Source organism: Dipodomys merriami, unplaced genomic scaffold, assembly GCF_024711535.1.
Source record: "Dipodomys merriami isolate MVZ:Mamm:240054 unplaced genomic scaffold, mDipMer1.0.p SCAF_27, whole genome shotgun sequence".
Taxonomy (NCBI): domain Eukaryota; kingdom Metazoa; phylum Chordata; class Mammalia; order Rodentia; family Heteromyidae; genus Dipodomys; species Dipodomys merriami.
Window position 1 is genome coordinate 5,299,744 of NW_027204159.1, and position 10,731 is coordinate 5,310,474.

Here is a 10,731-nt window from a genome sequence, read left to right on the forward strand (position 1 = left end):
AAGAGTCTCACAGACTTTCCTGCCCAAGCTGGCTTTAAACCATGATCCTCAGATCTCAGCCTCCTAAGTAGCTAGGATTATAAGCATGAGCCACCGGTGCCCTGCTTATTATCTTTGTGTGTGCCAGTCTAGGGGCTTAAATTCAGGGCCCGGGCACTCTCCCTGAGCTAGCCTCTGACCCACTGCTCCACTTCCAGCTTTTTTGGTAGTTAATTGGACTTTCTTGATAGGCTGGCTCTAAACCACATTCCTCAGAGCTCAACCTTCTGAGCTACCAGCACCCAGCTTCACAGTATCTTTTAATTGTGCAAAAAAGACTAAAATAAGCAGAGTATAAACGGGACTAGAACAATGTCCATTTAAGTGGTTATCTATTCTGAAAGGAGTTCTTCTGCCTGTAAAAATCTAGTCACTGGCAAATTGGCAAAGTTTCAAATTAGTCAGGCAGCAGTGGCTAAGGCCTGGAATCCTAGCTACTACTCAGGAAGCTGAGATCTGAGGAACAAAGTGCTAAACTAGCCCAGAGTTAATCTCCAATTAATCAGCAAATAGTCAGAAGTAGAGGTGTGGCTTCAGTGGTAGAATGACAGCCTTGAGCAGAAAAACCTTATCAAGCAGAGCACCCTGGCCCTGAGTTCAAGCCAAATACAGGCACACTAGGCATGCTAAGCAATCATTCTACCACTAAGCCACATTCCCAGCCCTCAATCTTTTCTTTCTTTTGCATAATGCTAGAAAACCAGCATCTCATCATGTGGGAGGTTGAGGCAAGATCATGAATAGCTGGCGCTATATAAGGAGTTCCAATATTAACTAGGTTACATAGTAAGACCTTGCTTCAAGCAAAAAAAAGGACTGGAAGTGTGGCTCTGTGGTAGATTAATTTCTAGCATGCATGAAGCCCTGGGTTCAATTCTTCAGTACCACAGTGCCGAAAGTGGCGCTGTGGCTCAATTGGTAGAGTGTTAGCCTTGAGCACAAGAAGTTCAGGGACATGGGGTGGAAAAAAGAACACATAGAAACTTTTGGGGATGGTGGATATATTTATTATCTTAATTTGGGTGATTGTTTTATAAATGTATTCACATGTCAAAAATTATCAGTCATGGGCTTTAAACATGTGCAATTTATTATATTTCAATTGTACCTTAATAAAGCCATTTAAAGAAATTTTTTTAAAAAGTCCGGGGCTGGGAAGGTGGCTCAGTGGTAGAGAGCTTGCCTTGCATGCATGAGGCCTTGGGTTTGATTCCTCAGTACCACATAAGCAAAAAGAAAAAAGCCGGAAGTGGTGCTTTGGCTCAAGTGGTAGAGTGCTAGCCTTGAGCTGAAGAGCTGAGAGACAGCGCCAGGCCCAGAGTTCAGGCCCCACAACCCGATCCAAAAAAAAAAGTTCAGGGACAGTGCCCAGCCCCTGAGTTCAAGCCCCAGAATAAGTCTTAGCCAGGCACCAGTGGCTTATGCCTGTAATCCCAGCTACCCAGGAAGCTGAGATCTGAGGATTGTGGTTCAAAGCCAGCCCAGTCTCACAAAAGTCCATGAGACTCTTATCTCCAACTAACCACAAGAAAACCAGAAGTGGCACTGTGGCTCAAATGGTTGAGTGCTAGCCTTGAGCTGAAGAGCTGCGGGACAGCGCCCAGGCCCAGAGTTCAGGCCCCACGACCCGACAAAAAAAAAAAAAAAGAGTATAGCTCAAGTAGAGAATGCGGAGCCTCTGTCCCCCCCCCCCAAAAACCCTAGTTCATCTCCAATGTAATTTCTTAAAATTTACAATATCATAGAATCTCGTATCCTCAAGCTGATCACAGCCTTCAAGTTACTTTTTCCTACCTTGCTAACAAGTGTTAAGAAGGTCATGGGCTGGGAAGGTGGCTCAGTGGTAGAATGCCTGCCTCACATGCATGAGGTCTGGGTTCGATTCCTCAACACCACATAAACCAAAAGAGCCGGAAGTGGCTTAAGTGGTAGAGCACTAGTCTTGAGTTGAAGAGCTCAGGGACAGTGCCCAGGCCCAGAGTTCAAGCCCCACGTCTGACAAAAAATAAATAAATAAAATAAATTTTTAAAAAAGGCCAAAGCCATTACCTTGACAATAAAATTAAAAAAGAAAAGGTCAAGCCTAGTTCCAGCACATCAACTATTTATTTACTTGGTATTTCTATCTAGAATACCCAGACTAGAGAATGACCCCAACTAACATTTCTGCCCACTAAAAATTAGTTTTTGACATTATTTAGCTGTTTCCCTTCCCCAAAGTTTAAATCAAATAAATAATGCTTTTACACTAACAGGTTGAATGATGCCCCCAAAACACACTTACCTATTCAGATCCACAGAATTCGATTTATTTGAAAATAAAAATTTTACAGAGACATAGCTCAAGTGATAGACTATATGTGTTGGAAGCACAAAGCTCTGAGTTCACTCCTCAGCAACACCAAAAAAAAAAAAAAAAGTCAAAGCCACACACCAGTGGCTAAGAACCAGAGACTGAGATCTTGCAGACAAATCCATGAAATCATCTCCAATTAACCAGCAAAAAGTTGAGATGGGGACATGGCTCAAGTGGTAGCACACTAGCACCAAGCTAGAACACAAGGCCCAGATTTCAAGTTTCAGTATCAGTACAAAAAAAAGGGGGGGGGCTGGGAAGATGGCTCAGTGGTAGAGCGCTTGCCTTGCATGCATGAGGACCTGGGTTCGATTCCTCAGCACCACATAAGCAAAAAGAAAAAAGCCGGAAGTGGCGCTGTGGCTCAAGTGGTAGAGCGCTAGCCTTGAGCTGAAGAGCTGAGGGACAGCACCCAGGCCCAGAGTTCAGGCCCACGACCGGACCCAAAAAAAAAGGGGGGGGGGCAGGGAAGGTAGCTCAGTGGTAGAGCACTTGCCTTGCATGCATGAGGCCCTGGGTTCAATTCCTCAGTACCACATAAGCAAAAAGAAAAAAGCTGGAAGTGGTGCTGTGGCTCAAGTGGTAGAGCACTTGCCTTGAGCTGAGGGACAGCGCCCAGGCCCAGAGTTCAGACCCCATGACCAGAATACCCACCCCCCCACACAAAGTAGCAAAGTCATATAAGGAGGTAAGATCTCGTTATTATGTTTTTAAAAAATTTAAAGAGCTGGGCACCGGTGGCACATGCTTAATCCTAGCTACTCAGGAAGCTGATATCTGAGGATCACAGTTCAAAGCCAGACTGGACAGGAAAGGTCGTGAAACTCTTATCTCCAAGAAACCAGAAAAACAGATATGGTGCTATGGCTCAAGTGGTGGAGTGCTTGCTTTGAGCAAGCAGTGGCAGTGACTCAGCAGTGGCTCAGGGACCGTGCCCATGCCCAGAGTTCAAGCCCAATGACTGATCAAAAAAAAAATTTTTTAGAGAAAAACATCAATTTTAGTACTACATACACATTAAACAATCATCCTGTCTATCCAACTTGAGAACTTCACTTTTTAGACCAATGACCTTAAACCTCAATATGTACCACAATCAGTACCTACCATATCAGGCTCACAGGAGTAGGGCCTTAAAAAGACTAGTTTTTTTCCCTTCCTCTTATATATAATCTCACTAAATAACCCAGACTGGCTTGAAAGAAGAGCTTTCTGCCTCAGTCTCCCAAGAGCTGTGATGTGAAACCACTATTGGCTAACTCATCATTTGTTATTGCTCATGAATACAGAACTGCATTTTTTTTTCCCTCCCAGATTAGAGATATGGGGGGTAATTTCATAATTTATTCTAGTTAAATAAGTCCTCTGAAATAAAAAACCTTTCTCTTCACAAAGTGCTGTGAAGGCAGCCCCCAGTGGCTCACACCTATAATCTTCGCTACTCAGGAGGCTGAGATCTGAGGATTACATTTTATGACTTAACAGTAAAGGCAGTAAAGTTCATGAGATCCATTTCCAATTAACAACCAACAAGCGGTAAGGGGAGCTGTGGCTTGAATGGTAGAGTGCTACCCTTAAGCAAAAATGCTCAGGGACAGTACTCAGCCCTGAGTTCAAGCTCTAGAGCCAGCACAAAAAAAATACAACAGCAGCAACAAAAACAAAGACAAAAAAAAAAAAAACAAAAACAAAAAACTGCTCTGGGGGCTGGGAAAGTGGCTCAGTGGTAGAGTGCTTGCCTTACATGCATGAGGCCCTAGGTTCAATTAATTCCTTAGCACCACAGAAGCAGGAAAAAAAGCCAAAACTGGTGCTATGGCTCAAGTGGTAATGCACTAGCCTTAAGCTGAAGAGCTGAGATCTTACCTACAAAATAACCAATGCAGCCAGGGCACTAGTGGTTCACAAGCTACTCAGGAGACTGAGATCTGATGATTAAGGTTCAAAGCCAGCCTGGGTAGGACTCTTATCTACAATTAACCACAGAAAGCCAGAAATGGAGTTGTGGCTCAAGTAGTACAACGCTAGACTTGAGCTCAGGGAGAATACCTAGGCCCTGAGTTCAAGCCCCAGGTCCTGCAACAAAAAAATGTACAAAGGAGGGCTGGGAAGTTGGCTCAGTGGTAGAAGCGCTTGCCTTGCAAGCCTGAGGCCCTGGGTTCGATTCCTCAGCACCACATAAGCAAAAGGAAAAAAGCCGGAAGTGGTGCTGTGGCTCAAGTGGTAGAGCGCTAGCCTTGAGCTGAAGAGCTGAGGGACAGCGCCCAGGCCCAGAGTTCAGGCCCCACGACTGGACCCAAAAAAAAAAAAAAAAAAAAAAAAAAATGTACAAAGGGACTAGAAGCCTGGCTCAAGGGATAGAGTACCACCAGTCTAGCAGTAAGCATGAGGCCCTGAATTCAATCCACCACACCACCAAAAAAAAAAAAAAAAAAAAGGGAGCTAGCACACAAAGCAGTGACCCAGTAAAAAAACCAATTATTATTCTTTTTTCTTTTTTTTTTTTGTTGGTCGTGGGGCTTGAACTCATTTTCTTATTTTTACATATTCACCACTACATTTTCTGACCGAGAGAGTACAAAAATAAAGACTTCATGTTTGTTTCTACAGTTCCAAACACTAACCAACAGCAGAACCCAGGTATCTGCAATCATTCCTGTGAGATAAGTAAGATGGATTCCATTTCTCAGAAGAGGAAGAAGCAAAAGCTCAGAGCAGAAGATACAGGTTCAATGGTACTAAGTATTGGTTCAATGGCATTGTTAATGACTACAGCCCTTATCTTAGGTGAAAAACTATAGTTGTCACAATTTTTACTTGCAGCTGGCCACTGGTGGCTCACACCTGTAATCCTACTCAGAAGGCTGAGGTCTTTGAGATCTCAGCCTCCTGAGTAACTAGGATTACAGGCATGAGCCACAAGAGCCAGGCTCTGAGTATGTGTTAATACAGATATGACAGAAATAGGCTGTCAGTACTGATAAATAGGTGGCTAGAACCTAATTATAGACCCACTATGTGGACATCTGTATCTTCAATTAACCAGCAAAATGCCAGAAGTAGAGCACCAGCTGTGAGCAAGAAAGCCTAGTGACATTAAGGAGCCCTGAATTCAAGCCCCATTATCAGCATTAAAAAACAAAACAAAATAAAACCAAAACTGGTGTGTGGGTGGCGCCCACCCAGGCAAGAAAAGTCCCAGACTCTCCAATTTACCCCCAAAGGCAGGGAGTAGAGGTGTGGCTCAAGTGACAGAGAGCAACAACCTTGAAACTAAGGGGCAAGCCCAGGCCCTGAGTTCATGAACTCAGGCCCCAGTACTTCAGTTCAAATAACTTTTAAAACTTAGCAATAATTTAGTAACAGGGTTAAAAAGGAAGGAAAAAAGGAGAAGAGAAACATTTCCTACTTATCATGCAGAAAACTTAAGACTCCTCAAGCTGGGCGCCAGTGGCTAACACTATACTGTAATCCTAGCTAGTCAGGAGGCTGAGATCTGAGGATCAACGTTTGAAGCCAGATGGAACAGTAAAGTCTGTGAGACTTGTATCTTCAATTAACCACCCAAAAACCAGAAGTGGTGCTGTGGCCTAAGTGGTAGAGCACTAGCCCTGAGTTGAAGAGCTAAGGGACAGCGCCCAGTCCCGAAGTTTAAACCCCATGATGAACAAAACAATAAATAAATAAATAAAATAAACAAAGGACTTGGCTATTTCTCCGAAGGTCAGCAATTTGTCCAAGAAGCACAAGATGTCTATGACTAGCTTTTAGTGAAATGCAAATAAGAAACAATGTTTACAACATTTAGTATGGCTATGGTTAACTAAACCAAGACCAAAGTAACTCTTGGAAAGAATATAGAGAAATTGGAATCCTTATGCATTGCTGATGGAAATTTAAAAAAATAAACAGTGGGTAGTTTTGGAAAAATATCACTTCAAAATATTAAACATAAAATTACCGTGCGTTCTAGAAATTCCACTTCTGGGTATATACCCAAAAGAATTGAAAGCAGAGACTTCATCTAGGAAGCTGAGACCTGAGAAGAATAGTGGTACTGGTTTGAAGCCAACTTCCAGCCCTGGCAGACAAAATTGAGACTCATCTCCAATTAACCAGCAAAAAGCACAGGCTTCCCTGCTTTTTGCTGGTTAATATGGCTCAAGTAGTAGAGACTTCAAATTTATTTTGACACCTATAGGTACAGAAACATTACTCATAATAACCATAAAGTATAAAAATTGAAATAGCCAGGCACTGGTGGCTCACGCCTGTAATCCGAGCTTCTTAAGAGGCTGAGATCTGAGGAGAGCGGTCCAAAGCCAGCATGGATAGCAAAGTCCGTGAGACTCTTATCTCCAATTAACCACCAGAAAACCAGAAGTGGCTCTGTGGTTCAAGAGGTAGAGCACTTGCCTTGAGCTGAAGAGCTGAGGGACAGCACCTAGGCCCAGAGTTCAAGCCCCATGACAGACAAAAATAGCAAAAAGAAAGAAATACGCAACAACAGATGAATGGATAAATAACAATGTGATGTAAAAAGATTTTTTTTAAGCCGGGCACTGGTTGCTCACTCCTGTAATCCTAGCTACTCAGCAGACTGAGATCTATAAGACCTGAGGATGAGGGCCTGGGAAGATGGCTCAGTGGTAGAGCGCTTGCCTTGCATGCATGAGGCCCTGGGTTCCATTCCTTAGCACCACATAAGCAAAAAGAAAAAAGCCGGAAGTAGTGCTGTGGCTCAAGTGGTAGAGCGCTAGCCTTGAGCTGAAGAGGTGTGGGACAGCACCCAGGCCCAGAGTTCAGGCCCCACAACCAAACCCAAAAAAAAAAAAAAAAAAAGATCTGAGGATGATTCAAAGCCAGTTCCCGCAGAAAAGTCCGAGACTCTATAATCTCTAATTCACCACCAGAAAACCAGAAGTGGAGCTGTGGCTCAAAGCAGTAGAGCACTAGCCTTGAGCAAAAGAGCTTAGACAGTGCTCAGACCTGAGCACTCAAGCCCCATAACTGAACAAAAAAAACAAAAAAATAATAGAAGCTGGACACCAGTGGCTCATGCCTGTAATCCTAGGCTGAGATATTAGGATCAAGGTTCAAAGCCAGCCCTGGCAAGGAAAGTCCATAATTAATTAATCACAGAAAAAGCTAGAAGTCGTGCTATGGCTCAAGTGGTAGAGCACTAGCCTTAAGCAAAGTTCAGTGACTGCCCACACCTAGAGTTTAAGCCACAGAACCAGCCAAAAAGAAAAATGAAGTAATTTATACTAGTATACTCCCCATTTAAAAACTGGTGTACAATAAATGATTCAGGCACAGATGAATTGAAGTTATTTGTAAATAATGTGTCATTTTACTGGGGGGAGGGGGAAATATTAATTCACTATATATTCAGTTCAGCCATTTTCTGTCCTAAGAAAGAACATTCAGGGGCTGGGAAGGTGGCTCAGTGGTAGAGCGCTTGCCTTGCATGCCTGAGGCCCTGGGTTCGATTCCTCAGCACCAAAAAAGAAAAAAAGCCGGAAGTGGCGCTGTGGCTCAAGTGGTAGATTGATAGCCTTGAGCTGAAGAGCTGAGGGACAGCGCCCAGGCCCACAGTTCAGGCCCCACGACTGAACCCAACAATAAAAAAGAAAAATAAAAAAATAAAAAAATAAAAAGAAAGAACATTCAAAAAAAGTGGAAGGATTACTTAATCCAGTGAAAAACTTCCTGTCACTGTAATATACCTTCCTACAAATGAAAAGGACTTAAACTGTGTAATGCAGAGATGTACCTGGTTAAACAACTGGAGAAAAACATACCCTAATTTTTTAAGTCCAGATTAAGAAAGTAAAGGGAAGCCAGTTGTCAGTGGCTCATGCCTGTAATACTACTCAGGAGACTGAGATCTGAGGATCTCAGTTCAAGAGTAAAGTCTGTGAGACTCATCACCCATTAACCAGAAAAAGCTGGAAATGGAGCTGAAGCTCAAGTGTTAGTGTTAGCCTTAAGCTGGAAAAAACTACAGGGTAGTGCCCAGAACCTGAGTTAAGCTGGAGTATTGATACCACAAAAGAATAAAAGGAGGTATCCAATAATAATGACCAGCTCATTCAATCCCTTTCAACAAGTATCTATCTATCATACTGTACTTCTAAGACACCTAAACCAACAAGTATTTCAAGGAGAGATGAAGGCACAGCTTATTAACCCTTCCAGGATAGGTTAGGAAGGATGGGTGACAATGTTGTCAGACACTTTGTATTCATATACTGTTTTGTACAATGGGAACTTATTTGTATTTAAAAATAATAATAAAAATGCTAAAAAAAATATTAACCCTTTCAACTAATTTAAAATTATCTAAAAATGTCTAACTTTTTTTATAAACAAGTGCACCTGTAATTTAGGTAAATAGCTGCAGTTTCGGGTGCCATTTTTTTTTTTAGTTTAGCTATTCCCAAGTACGTTTACTGTCTTTTTCTCAATTAGAGGCATAATGAAGAGAGAGCCACATGAAATTACACAAAGGTTTTTCCTAAATCCGTTTGGTTTTTAATTGATTATAAACAAAAAAAAAAAGTTTAAAAAATCCCCACTGGGCAAGCACGCCAACCGTTTCAATTTCCTACAGCCTTATCTAGGCAACCAGGTCCCCCCCCCATCTGCAACTTAATGCCCCAGGAGGTGACCCCCCTCCAGCTCACACACACACTGCATTCTAGATGAGGCCCCGGTGCACCAACAGCCCAATTTTGGCGATAATCTCCGGGCGATTTAAGGAAGTCAGCAACCACTCCTTTCACGTGACCTTAACAAGGGGCGCAGCTGAGCCCGGAATAAACCACTTTTTTTTTTTTCCGGCATTAAGTTCAAGGCCCGGCATGAAGGAAGTGAGCGCGGAGGTGGGGGGGGGGGCGCTGCGCCTTCTACTTCGCGGGGAGCCGGAGGCGAGGGGCACCGCCGCTCACGCGCACTGCAGCGCCTGAAAATAGAAGCCGGCCACACCCCCGGCCCCAGGGTCACGGCTTCTTCTACCTCTCTTTCCACGAGAAAAGGAGGCCCTTCTCCACCGCCCGACGCCCCACCACAGGGCTGTAACCGCCGGCACGCCGCACCCCAAAAGGTGAAGCCTCCGGAGCGGTGCGGGTGAGGTGGGGGTTGCGGGGGTAGGGAGGGCCGCGGCGACCGGCACCGCGCGCATGCGCAGACCCGGGTACCCGCCCGCTTACCCACCGTTGGAACAGCGAAGCCCAGTCCCCCGGCCTCGGCCGCTTCTCCAGGACCCGCGGCGACGGCAAAAGGGCGAGAACTGAGGCCCTAGCAGGCTCCGCGGCCAGCGAGTCTCTTCCTGAGGCGGCCGCTGGCGGAAAGAGAGAGCGACGGCGGTGGCGCGGGGCCAGCCCGGTAACGACCCTCGGATATCCCCAGCGGCGGCGGCGGAGGAGACGCGGGAAAAGGGGCGGGAGCGGCAACCCAGGCAGCAGCTGAGGCGCGGAGCCTCCCTAACGGCGAGCGGGAGGAGAGCTCAGGGCGGAGGGCGGGTGGGGGCCGGACCGGACGTGACGTAGGGCGCAGGGGGGGCGGAGCGGCCAGAATGCTGGCAGGGGGCGGGGCACGCCTTCGGGCGGGAGCCCTGGCCGCCCAGTCCCGCGAAGCTCCTCAGCTAGGGTCTCCGGGGCCTGGCCCGGGCCAGGGAGGGTTTTCTGGGAGCTCCCTGCGTCGGGAAGCCACAAAGGAGAAAGAGAAACTGGCGAGAGACATAAGAGAAATTAAGGGGAAGCCCAACAGTCTGAGAGGGCGCCCCGTCCTTGCTGGGGCGGGGGAGTCATCCCCCTACTCCTCGGTACCTGCCTCCCGGGAGGAAGCTGGTGGGCCAGCAGGCCTAAGCGTTGTCGCTTGCTCCCATGTGGGTTAGCTGGGGGCTCTGAGCTGAACCTGTGGCCTGCCAGCTTCTTCGCGTAAGGACGTAATCGAAGACTCCAGAGATCTTAAGAGAGGGTCCGGAAGTGTGGAAGTCAACCGACTTCCCGTACTAACGGCAGCTTCAGGGGCAGAGGGGAAAGCAAACAATGAGTCTGTCCTGACTTGGATAGCTACACCCTGCCACTAGCTCCCTCAGGCTTACAACCCTATGAATACTCAGCCCATCTCTTTTTCTGCATTAAGAGCTTGACACCTGTCTTTACCTCCTGGAGCCCGGTAAATCCTAGCTACTCTGGAGGCAGAGATCTCAGAACCACGGTTCAAAGCTAATCTGTGTAAGAAAATCCGCGGGACACATTCTTCAGTTCACCACCAAAAAGCCAGAAGTGAAGCTTTGGCTCAAGGGGTAGAGCACCATCCTTCAGCGA

The 10,731-nt window shown here is 45.8% G+C and overlaps 1 protein-coding gene across 5 annotated transcripts in view; it reads right to left on the reverse strand.

Annotated features, from left to right (window-relative positions):
* Positions 1–9,897, reverse strand: part of Fam13b (family with sequence similarity 13 member B) — a 70,233-nt gene extending 60,336 nt beyond the window's left edge. For 2 of the 5 annotated variants that reach the window (XM_070036068.1, XM_070036069.1), the window contains exon 1: positions 9,614–9,876. The gene's annotated coding sequence lies outside the window, so the exon portion shown is untranslated. Of the gene's footprint in view, positions 1–1,833; positions 1,898–9,613 lie in introns of those variants that run through there. The other 3 variants (XM_070036070.1, XM_070036066.1, XM_070036067.1) reach the window with 3 other exon arrangements.
* Between the last annotated feature and the right edge of the window lie 834 nt (positions 9,898–10,731).